Raw genomic sequence first — 11,100 nt, 5'->3', positions numbered from 1 at the left:
ATGAAACAAAGGAATAGCTTTATGTGCGCACACCAAAATTCACCGCCTGGCCCAAGCATGGGAGTGACAAAGGCAGGGCCAGGTGAGCATGCAGCTAACTGGCAGCCTGGGATTAGTGCTTTTTGGAGCAGTCAGGCTGTGTTCCTCTGTGTTTGCAGAAACAAATGCCTGTCCCTGCCCTGCTGGAATGACAGGGTGTACCTGAAAGCATTGAAACAGGGAGTTTTCTGTCTCTCTTTGTTGTCTTCTAACAACAAAGTGGTGAGGTGGTGATGGGATACCACGGTCTGGATTGGTCAGTGGGGGGAAATGATGAATTGTTCAGACCTCTCTGGAGGAGGGAGTGGCAGAAGGGAGGGTGTGATTTGCCTTTCTTACTTTAGTAGCTACCTTAGTAGTGTCAGTTATCCAGCACTGCTGCTCATTTCTCTTACAGATGGCCACTCCCTCAGCGGCTCCATGTTACCTTCAACAGAACATCTTCCCGGTGGCTCTTGCCTGGGGCTGCAGCTCTGCCTGGAACTCCTCTTGCTCTTGTCCTGTGCTTTGTCTTCTGTGGCTGTCCCTGCTCAGACGTTACTGCACTGCAAATGTGAGTCAGGGATGGTATTTTCCCTGTTGGGCACTTATGTTCATTTCACTCTTGCCATATGAATAACTGCAGGGCACAAGCCAGTGAAAAGGCACATCCCCATTTTCACCTGCAAACCCCACGGGTGTCTGTGCCTGCCTTCTAGCTGCTTCTGCCTCTCAGCAGCCTGCAAGGGCCAGAAGCACACAAGGCCATTTGGTGTCCAGAGCCTCGTGGATAAGTCAGCATTTCAGCTGCCTGCAGGTTTCAACATGTGCAAGGAATGGAGCAGGCTGTGGGCCCTTGTCCTGTGAAATCTCTCTGCTCTGCAGTGGGCCAAAAGCCCAAGGGGGCTCAGTGAGTGGAGCTGTGCTGGCAAGCCCAGGAGCCTTTTCCTCTTCCCTGCAAAGGGTCAGAGCACAGATCTCATTGTGAGCACTGCCTGCTCAGACCAAAGCTTGGAATTCATGCCCTGCATGTCAGGCTGTACAAGGTGCTCTTGGTCACCTTAGCTATGCTGAAGAGCTTCAGGAACCTGTCTGAACTGCAGGAGTGTGACACAGGTAGCAAGAGAGGGTGATAGTTGGCTTGGCTGATCTGCCATCACTCGGTGTCCTGGTGGAATGCTGTCTTGGACTCTGATCCTCTCCTGCTGCTGCACTACAGAGCAGCACATCTCAGTGTAGTCCATTGACAGAACCCTGAGCAAGTACTTGATGTCCAGGTCCCACCTGCACTGGAGGGTATAGCACCAGGGAAAACATATCAGAAGACTTTAAAAGGAAGGCAAATTAAAGTGTGAGAGGAGGCCACAGTGAGCAGAAAGCACTGACCAAATGTGTTAAGCCTGCCTGATGGCAGCCACAGCACAGCCTTCAGCTGCTGCAGGTTGCTGGGCAGCCCTGCTGATGGTCAGGGAAGAGGTTTGGCTTCTTGTCCCATGAGGGCTCGGCCCACAGCCCTCACCATCGCGGGGCTTTTTCATGACCGTTTCAAAGTGCCTCAGCCTGGCTAAGGCAGGATGACAGTGTCTGAAGCAGGGTAAAGGGCAAGAGGGAAGAGGCAGCAGACTTTTTGCATTTCCCTGTTCTCTTTTCTTTTTTAAAGGCATTATTTCATGTGGACAAAGGAGCAAGTTTGCCAAGCCCCCAAGAAATACAGATTTTGTGGCCTGCGACAATGGCAGCATTCTTGCCAAAACTCACATTAAGTCCCACCTCATTTGAGCTGCTGAATGGTTATGTTATGCACAAAGGTGGATGAGAACAGCCCCCAGACTCTTTCAGCTACGTCAGTGCAATCAATGCAGCTCTCAAAGGTAATTCTTCTCTGATTTAAGACCTGCTCTTCCCTTTGCAGGATTGTTTGCTGGCACTGACTAAGGTGCTTTGGGGAACAAAAAGAAGTTTCAACTCATGTAAAAATCATTTCTCCAGGAAGTGGTTTTCCTCCTCCTCGTGTTCAATAGCCCTCTTCTCCTTTCTTCTTCCTTTGGGGAGGGGAATAATTGTGGGCTTGTTTTTTTTCCCCTGGTGAACAAGGCTTGGCTTCAGTTTTTGAAGGCATCTTCTTAGACAAAGTGTGTGGGGCCGTGCACAGCTGGCTTCTGGAACTCCTGTCTCTGCTGCACCTTCCCTGCTATTGCCCTGACAATCTCCCTGTTATCAAAGCATGCCAGTTCTGGGTGTGACAATGAGTGCTCACGGCAGCCAGAGAAAGGGGGCCGCTAACAATCGTGCCCCCTGTGGCAGAAGCCCTGACAATTTCACATCCTCACACGGGGAGCCTCTCTCTTCTCCGGGCTGCCTGCAGCCGCTCAGTGCCTCCTTTGCCTTGGGCCAAATCACGAGGGCTGTCCCTCTCAACGCTTTGCAGGACTTCAATGGAGGATCATGCTGATCCTGACTTCAGGGCACCAGGGGCTTTTCTTCTCATATATATATATTAGCCTAGGAATAAATGATTTAACTGTTATGTGAGTCAGGCTTCTAGCTTTTGCATGTCATTCACTTCAAGGTTGTGTTAAACTTGTTAGCATCAGCTGGGGTTCTTCTTTTGCCAACCTTCTTAGCAAGAACTAGGGGAGGAAAAAAATCAGCTAAATGTCATCAGCTTGGTGTGTTTGAAGTGTCACATATTGTAATCATTAACTACCAGCTGCATTGTCTGGATATGAATTTTAGTTTTTAGGGGCTGTCTTTATTCTCTGCTGCTAAGATTCATCAGCATATAGCAGACGTGAAGTGTCTCATTTTAAAGACAAATAACTTGGCAGATTGGTCAGTTGGGTGATCCTCAGGGACCTTCTTGCCTGTTTGCCCAATTTTGCTGGCTTGTACAGAAGTCAGGCATCAGGACTTCCATCTGCCTGGAGAAAGTGGCCCTTCAAACCCAGTTTGTCCCATGTCCACCTTGAGTTCTGTTCTGAGCTGTACAGAGCGAAGCTGGCTGCTTAAGATGAATTGTCTGCAGCACATGAGTCAGCAGTCCAGCTGCTCCCAGCCACTTTGCTGTTTTTAAGCAGAACACCCTGGAAGTGGAGCCCTGGGCCAAATCTGTTGTCCCTCCATAGGGCACAGGTGTACCTGCTTCTAGCAGGAGCAGGCCCAGTAGCCTGCTTTCATTTGTCAGCTGAACTGAAGGAGCAGGGCTGACACAGGAAAAGCTGCTGCAGCAGCTGCTGCTAACTGGGCATCACAAAGCTCTTGGAGTTCTCTCTGTCTCTCCCTGTGTGGAGGGACCCTTGTGCTGTACAGAGTGCAGAACATTCTGCAAAGAGATGTGCATCAGGAAGATGTTAAAGATAGCTTAGGTGAAGTGCACCAATAAATACAGAGTTACAGTTTTAAACACATGCTGGAGATTCCCATGACCACAGGGGTCCTGCCTCTTGTTTAACAGCCTGGTGGTCTGAAACATCAAGGTCAGAGTGCATCTATTGGTCTGTGTGTCTATTGTCTGCACTTCTAACTTAGGCTGGTGAAAGGGATAATCGTGTCTGAGCCAACCTCCACTTCCAAGCCGTGGCCGTTGGAAGCCTGTTCATGAATTATGATGGCTGTTGACAGACAAGGAGGAGAGGCCTCTCCCTGCAAACTTGGGTACCAGGAGCAAGGTTTGGGTTAAGTTAGCTGGGGCATCAGGGTTACCACCCTTGATCTTCCTTTGTTCAAAGTTGTGGGATTTTTGGCACACAGAAAGGCAGGACAGGGAATTCCTGCATTCCACAGGATTGTCAGGGCTGGAAGGGACCTGAAGGATCATCTAGCTCCAACCCCCCTGCCATGGGCAGGGACACCTTGCCCTAGATCAGGCTGCACAGAGCCACATCCAGCCTGGCCTTAAAAACCTCCAGGGATGGGGTTTCTACCATTACCCTGGGGTTTGCCAGTGTGCAGCAGCAGGGGTGCAAGCCTCTGCATGTACAAGGCTGCCATTCATTTTTATCAAGGAGGTAGGACCCCTTCTGCTGCAGGTCTGTATCACACAGACCATGGAGAGCACACTTGGTGAAAATCATGATGGTTGACCACTGCTGAGGAGTGGCCCTATGGCAAGAGGAGCCCAAGAAGGCTTCCCAGGGGCTTCCTGTGTGACTTACCCTGCCCTGAAGCACTGCTGGGCAGCAGTAAGTTTGAGAAGTGTTGATGTCAGGTACCAAGACACCCTGGGGATTAGTTTGGGTTGAGCATCAGAGGAGAGCAGTGGGCATGAGCTGGGCTTAACTGCAGCTGGCCTGTGTCAAGCTGAAAGAAAGTCTGAGCTAGTGGTTGAAGCAGCCCTGGGGGGGAGGAGATGGGAACTGCCCCAGGGCTGGCACGGGAGCCTGACTGTGAGTACCTTCCAGAACTCTGCTGGGGTCGGAAGCAACATGGCCCTGCCAGGGGCACGTGGGAGCCAATGGAGATGCTGCTCAGTCTGCAGGTGGAGCCCACCCCATGACTCGTGGGAAGTGTGGGAAGTCCTGAGCTGATGCCCAGCGTGCCGCTGGCATGGCAGGGGTTAACCGGGACCTCACCTCCTGCGCCCACTGATTGGGCTCATTTGCCACAGGGTGGCCTCCAACCCCCTTTCAGCAAGCCAGAGATGTGAAAAAGATGGAGCCAAACCAAGGCAAAGTGGGCTGAGGGTGAGCACAGCACATCAGCTCACGGCTAAATATACCCCGAGCAGGATTGATGCTTCCTATTGTGCTGAGGGAAAGGCAGGAGCTCAGCGGGCTGTAACTTTAATAGGTCATTGCAGCCAGTGCTTACCTTCACAAAATCCTGATAGGACTGAGAAGACAAGGCAGGGATCAAAGCAGTGATGAGATTTTTTAGCAGCATTAACCGTCATGACCTAGCAAAATGAAAGAAAATGGTTTAACAGAACTGTCAGCTCCAATACAGCTAATAAAGGCATGGATAAATGTTTATTACATCCTGGAGACAGATCATTGCTGTGCAGAAATTGAGGATGACCTTTACTGATAACTCTTATCTGCCTGATATCCTGAATAAGAAAAAGAGAGGGGGAGAGAGGGCTGCACCCTTGCTGATATTTATGAAAGGTGGAGAAAAAAATTGCAATTTGCAGCTGATTGTTTTTGGACAAGGGGAAAATAAAGACATGGAGCTGCTCATTCTGCAGGGCAGACCCCGGCCTCTGCCGTGCCTGCCTCCAACATGAGGAGTGTGTCCAAGCAGGGGGCTCCTTGGCAGGCTTGATTGCCATTGCTCTGTGTGTTTGTGTGTCTGTGCACGTCCCCCTGCGGGGCAGTGCCACCCCGATGCACACCGAGATCTCTCTGCTTAGGAGGCTCCGAACGACTCAAGTCGTGCTGCTGGGAGCCACCTTCCTGCCAGCCAGGCTTCTGAGCTGAGCACCCATGGTTGAAAGCAGACTTGCAGGAGAAGCTGGCTCCCAGCAGCTCCTGTCAAGACTCAGTGGTCAGACCTGCAGAAGAAGACTGAAATGGAAGTGTTTGTTTTGGACTGCAAATGTGATGTAAGCTTTCTGAGACCTGTTTGCTCTGTCCAGTTCCACACAAGGCCACACTCTGGTATTTGAGGCACAGGTAGTGCCAGTGCAGAACCTGGCAGATGAGGCTGCAGCAGTCCCACCCCACCTGACACACAAACAGGGGAGTCAAGAGGCAAAGCAGGCAGCACACTCCCTGCAGCACCCAGGGGTGGGCTAGGAGAGTTCTGCTGACAAGGGAATCAAAGAATGAGGTGAACATGGAGCTTTTTCCAGTCAGCCCAAGCACCATAGGCCTAACTCCTGATGGGGTCAGTATGATGTGGACATTAGGGAGAAGTTGAGGGTGGTGGAATACTGGAACAGGGGGCAGCCTCATTCCTGGGGACATTAAAGGTCAGGCTCAGTGGACCTCTGAGCAACCTGATCTACTTGGGGCATACCCCTGCTTACTGCAGGGGGAGTGGAGACCTTTAAAGATCCCTTCCAACCAGTGTGTTCTGTGATGTGGAACTTCCTATGCTGGAAGTGCAGCTGCAGCCACAAGGGGTGGCCTCTCACAGAAGCTGGGTGCGCAGAAGCAGCAGCAGTTACCTGTTGAAAACCTGCCTGGAATGAGAGGTGAGTGAAAGCAGGCTCAGGCCCAGGAGATGCAGCTAAGCACCAGTAGTGTTGTTGTGGTCATGGTCATAAGTAGTGCTGACTGCTAGCCCTTCCTGTTGGCCAGTTGTGCTGCAGAATTTATTGAGTACCCCAGAGAGCACTGCCTTTCTGCAAGGCCGTGGTGCTCAGGTCACCCCATGCTCACCAGGATGGAAGTACAGTGGTGCTGTGCTGATTTACATCTCCTGCAAAGCTGGCCCTTTCTTTGCTGGGGTGGTAGCAGGAGCAACTTTAAATCACAGCTTTGCAGCAGAGGCTCTGAGCCACCCAGCCTTACAGGACCAATGGCAGGGGTGTTTGTCCTCTGGGCTCTGCAAATGACTTACCAGATGCCAGCTGTAACTCTTAGGTGTGGGGGTAGTTCCACAGGAAGCTGAGGTCAGGCTTTAGTGGTGCCATTTGAAACTGGGACAAGGGACAGATACCTGACTTCAGAGAAGGAGAAGCCTGATAGATAAGGAAGCTCCTTCAGCTGGTGCTGAGCAGCTGAAACTTCTGCATGGGCCTTGGGTGCTAAAAGGCATTCCCATGTTGGCATGTGAAGTGCTCAGTGAGCACTGTGGAGCCTCCCCAGGCCCGCAGACAGCCTGTGCTGCTCACAGTGGGAGCAGCGCTCTGAACTCTCTTCTGGAGCACATCTCAAGCTCTGCTTCTCAACCATCCTAGGGCAGCCTGGCTTCCCATTTCCCTGGCAGCAAAAGGAGTGCTGGTGCTTTTGCCTTGAGCAGGGATCTCCAGGTTTGCAGGTCTGGTTCTGGGCTGTGTTGCTTCAGAGGGAATATTTTTAAAGCAAAAAAAATAAAATCTTGGGGGAATTAGTTGCAGTTCTGAAACAGAACCTTTTGTCAAAATCAAATTTATTTCAATGAGGAACAATCTCCCTAATGGCTGAGGGGAATGCAAAGATGAAATGAGGTATGAATAGCTGTAAGATGGTACAATTACCACCTCAGAAACAATATATTTGTAAAGTTAATTCCTCTTGAACATGAACAATCTCCTTACACTTGACCCCTCTCTATTGCCTCCTCCATGCTTGAACTCTCCTTGAACTTTGGAGATCCATCTTGAGAGCATGATATGGCCATCTCTTTTGCATCTGGTTATTTTAGCTCCAATTTGCAGCCCTCAAATGGCAATTACGGTGATCTATGGCTGCAGTCACCCCACAGGGCTGAGCGGCGGGATCAGCGCCTCTGTGCGCGGGAGGAGCGAGCGGGGGCTCCAGCCAGCATTTCAAATGACTTGATTAATTCTGAAACAACACTTCAGACTCCATTACATCCAGCAGGTGTTGGGGCTTGGGCTGCACTCCACGGGCAGGCTGCCTTCCCTTCAGCAGCACAGGCCTGTTCTGGGGTGTCCAGCTGGCCTTGCCTCTCTTGCCCCTCTGCTCTGTAAGAGCTCTCGGGCCTCGGGGCAGCTCGGGTGGTACTCAGGTCCCATGGTGGGGGTCAGATGGCCACACTGGAATGTGACCTCTGGGGACACAGCCTGGCTGGTGTTGGAGTGAGGCATGAGACTTGTTAGCCAGCATGGTTGTGTCTAGGTTGGGGGCAGGTAAGTAATGCCCAGCCTGAAGAGTCCCTGAGCACACTGGTGCAGGTGCTGCTGTCCTCTCAGAGCTTGTTTGCTGGGTATGGATTTCTCCTCTGTCACTGCAGTCATGTAGGTGCTGGTTACCTGCTGTTATCCTTTTGGGGGCAGCCCCATAGCTCTCCTGGAATGGGGATCTTCTCTGGGCTATGGTTACAAGCTGGGGGTTAGGTTTTCAGTTGCTGTGTGGTTCCCACTTGAAGCTGAGGCTGTCCTTAAATGAGAGGATGAAATGATTGACCTCATCCAGGGGGTTAACGTGCTCTTGGCCTCTGAGCTGTTGCCACACTAGTGGCTACTGGCAGTATTCATGTCTACCTGTGATCTTCACTGCATTTAAAGCAGGAGGAGGAGAGGCAGGTTTGGTATAGAAGTGCTCCTGCAAGGCTGCTGAGCACCACAACTGGACTCTATACCTCTGCTCCTTGTCCTGTGGTCAGTACTGCAGGGAAGGAGAAAGTGACAGCAGATCACAGAAGTCCTCTGAACTCGAGGGGTGGCTGCCTTTGGATAAAGCAGGGAGAAGCATGATGAAAACTCCTGCAATACATCACTCAGATTGCAGGGACAGCCTTTTGTGGCCATCAGTTGTCAAGTGGCTTTATTATGTGCTTGTTGCCTTCATTGAAGTCTTTGTAGCCTGGTCCTGATGCTCTCTGTGTCCTGTTTCAGCTAGAATAATTCAGCCAGTGTGCTGAAGCTGAGCCCAGCCGAGCACAGGCCAGGCAGGCAGCACTTGTGAATGGGGCACTATTGAGGCAGGCTGCTGGAATCACCACTTGATGGCCAAGGTAGCTCCTTCCCATGAATAAGGGCACAAAGGTTTGGAGCTAATGAGAGGCACAGCAGTAGAGTGTTTGTTTTAAAGACAGTGGCTCATTCTGCAGGCTGTGGTATGGAGGCACGGGAAATTCTGTCTGGGGTCAGGAGTCTCCCAAAGGGGGGTGGCTTCTCCTTGCCCTCGGTATGTAACAGCTCCTCCCAGCAGAGGGGACAGTGCAGGAGCCTGCTCTGAGGGCTGTCAGACCAGTGGGTGCCCGGCTGTGGGCACGGGATGTGCCTTAGCAGGACAAGCACCATGCTTGGCTGAAGTACAAAGAATTTTCTCCAGGGACATCTGAAGGAGAGGGAAGGGCTGCAGGACTTGTCCTAAGGCTCTGCTGGAAAGCACTGCCCAGCTCACACTGCTGAGTGAGCAGAGGGATGGGTTGTGGGAAGTGCTGCTGAAGGCCCCAGGGAGAAGGAGCCATGCACACTTCTGAGGGTTCAGAGCACTGTGAGCCAGCTGTCTGGGAAGTACCTGACACGGCTTGGAAGTGCAGAGGATTGTTTTGGGGTGCTTGGGAAAATACTTAGTGAAAGGTTTGTTTTTAACTTGATGCTTCAACAGACTTTTGTGTCAGTTCTGGGGTGAACAGGAGGTGGCATGGGCTGGTCATCATGTGGGAAGTTTAACTGCAGTGAGAGGAGAATAGCTGGTAAAAAATTGCAGGCTGCCCATTACCTTCAGCCTTTCCTAGTGGAGCCAACCCCCTCCAGGTACTTTGGGTCTGTTAAAACCTTCTCCTTCCCCATGGGCTGGCAGTGCTGTGACTGCAGGGAGAGCCCACAGTCCCTTCAGCCTCCACTGCTTCACTTAACCTGCTGCATCTTGTGGCTTTGGACGTCAGTATGGGAGAGGAACTGAACAGGTTTTGCCCTGTAGCCAGTGCTGCAGTACTGTGTGCCTCTCCAGATTGCCTTTTCCCTTTCTAAGGAACATTTCCCTCTCTGTGTGTTCCCCTCCCACTTTGAACCACAGTGAATCAAACTCTGCAGCTGCTTCAGCATCTGATTCTCCTCAGAGCTGATGCTGAAGCTTTCTGGTGACAAGGGGCCCAGAGCTGCATCCCGATGGGGAGGTTTTCCTGCAGGGCCCTTTGACAGCCTGCAGCAGAGGCTCAGCAAAGCAGAGCCTTTGTGTTTCCTACCTGTGGCACCGGGGCTGTGGCCGAAGGGCTTGAAGCGGGCTCTGGCTGCGGGTGGAGGGCAGAGAACAGCCTGCTGGCTGTAACGTGCAGCAGGGCTGGCCAGAGGGCACAGGGTGCCTGGGCAGCCCCGGTGTGACAGCCAGCAGCAGAGGCGGTGACAGGGAGGCTGTGCCTTACGCCTGCCGCTCTGGGGGGGGGGCGTTCCTTTTGAAGCCGTTCCTGACCTCGGGCATGTTTCTGTGCAGGCTGCTGTCAGGGGAGGCTCTGCCCAGCCTGCCTCTCCTCCCTCCCTCCTGCGTGCAGGCCAACTGCAGGCATTCAGCGCAGGACCCACACCAGGCTTTTATTTATGTCCCAAATCCCAGCGCTCAGCACTGTCACTTTCTTCCTTTGCAGAGAAGTGAAAAGGCAGTGAAAGGGACTTTCGGTGACATCCCCCCTGTTTAATGAAGCTTGGAGCTGTGGGCAAGTGACTCGAGCTGCCGTTATTATCTGCATGAGTGACTGAGGGCCAGGGTCTGCGGCGCGCCGAGAGCTCCCCACGAACCTGCACATTGATCACGGCTAATCAGGGGTGCTGGGGGGGTGGAGGGCTCTGAGAGCTGACAAATGAAGCAGCCGAGCTTGGGGGTTAATGTCATAGGCAAACAGAGGGAGAGATTCATTTCCTTACAAGCTTGTCACTTTTCCCTTGCTGTGAGGCTTTGCCAGAGACCACAGTGGAGAGGCAGTGTGAGAGTGCGTGAGAAATGTCCTGCCCGGGGGGGAGGAGGAAATCCCACAGGAGTGTCTGAGGAGCAGGAGGGAGAAGGCGTGGGGAAGGGCAGCTCTCCTGCCTCCTCATTTTTCCACTGCACTGCACTCTTGTAGCAGAACACTTCTGTGTTTTTAAAAGGTGATTCTGCTCTCGACATTTCATAGACTGATAGAATCAACAAGAGAGAGTCATTCGTCATTGGAACGGGCTGCCCGGGGAGCTGGTGGAGTCACCGTCCCTGGAGGTGTTCAAGAGGGGACTGGATGTGGCACTTGGTGCCATGGTCTAGTCATGGGTCTGTGGTGACAGGTTGGACTTGATGATCCTCGAGGTCTCTTCCAACCTTGGCTATACTGTGTGATACTGTGGAAAAGACCTCAGAGATCATCAAGTCCAACATTACTGCAGCCACCACTCTGCTGTTAGTCTGCAAAAGCAGACTCAGGCTGGCTTGGCTCTAAAATGGCCAAGTCTAGGGTGCCAGAACTGCCCCCCTGGAAGGAAAGCAGGCTGTCTGGCAATGCCAGAGGTGAGGGCTGTGTGGTGTGCTGGCATGGCTGCTGGGGGGGGTTCAGTAGCAG

The 11,100-nt window shown here is 52.3% G+C and overlaps 1 long non-coding RNA gene across 1 annotated transcript in view; it reads left to right on the top strand.

The window, feature by feature from the left end:
* Positions 1–467: 467 nt before the first annotated feature.
* LOC137455179 (uncharacterized) overlaps positions 468–11,100 on the top strand; it is a 173,213-nt gene continuing 162,580 nt past the window's right edge. The window contains exons 1-2 of the long non-coding RNA XR_010990790.1: positions 468–592; positions 1,679–1,889. This is a non-coding gene — a long non-coding RNA (uncharacterized lncRNA). The remainder of the gene's footprint in view (positions 593–1,678; positions 1,890–11,100) is intronic.

The sequence above is a fragment of the Melanerpes formicivorus genome, unplaced genomic scaffold (assembly GCF_026170545.1).
Source record: "Melanerpes formicivorus ecotype bairdi unplaced genomic scaffold, bMelFor1.0.p_v2 SCAF_92, whole genome shotgun sequence".
NCBI classification, from domain to species: domain Eukaryota; kingdom Metazoa; phylum Chordata; class Aves; order Piciformes; family Picidae; genus Melanerpes; species Melanerpes formicivorus.
This window is presented reverse-complemented; position numbering and strand designations above follow the sequence as displayed.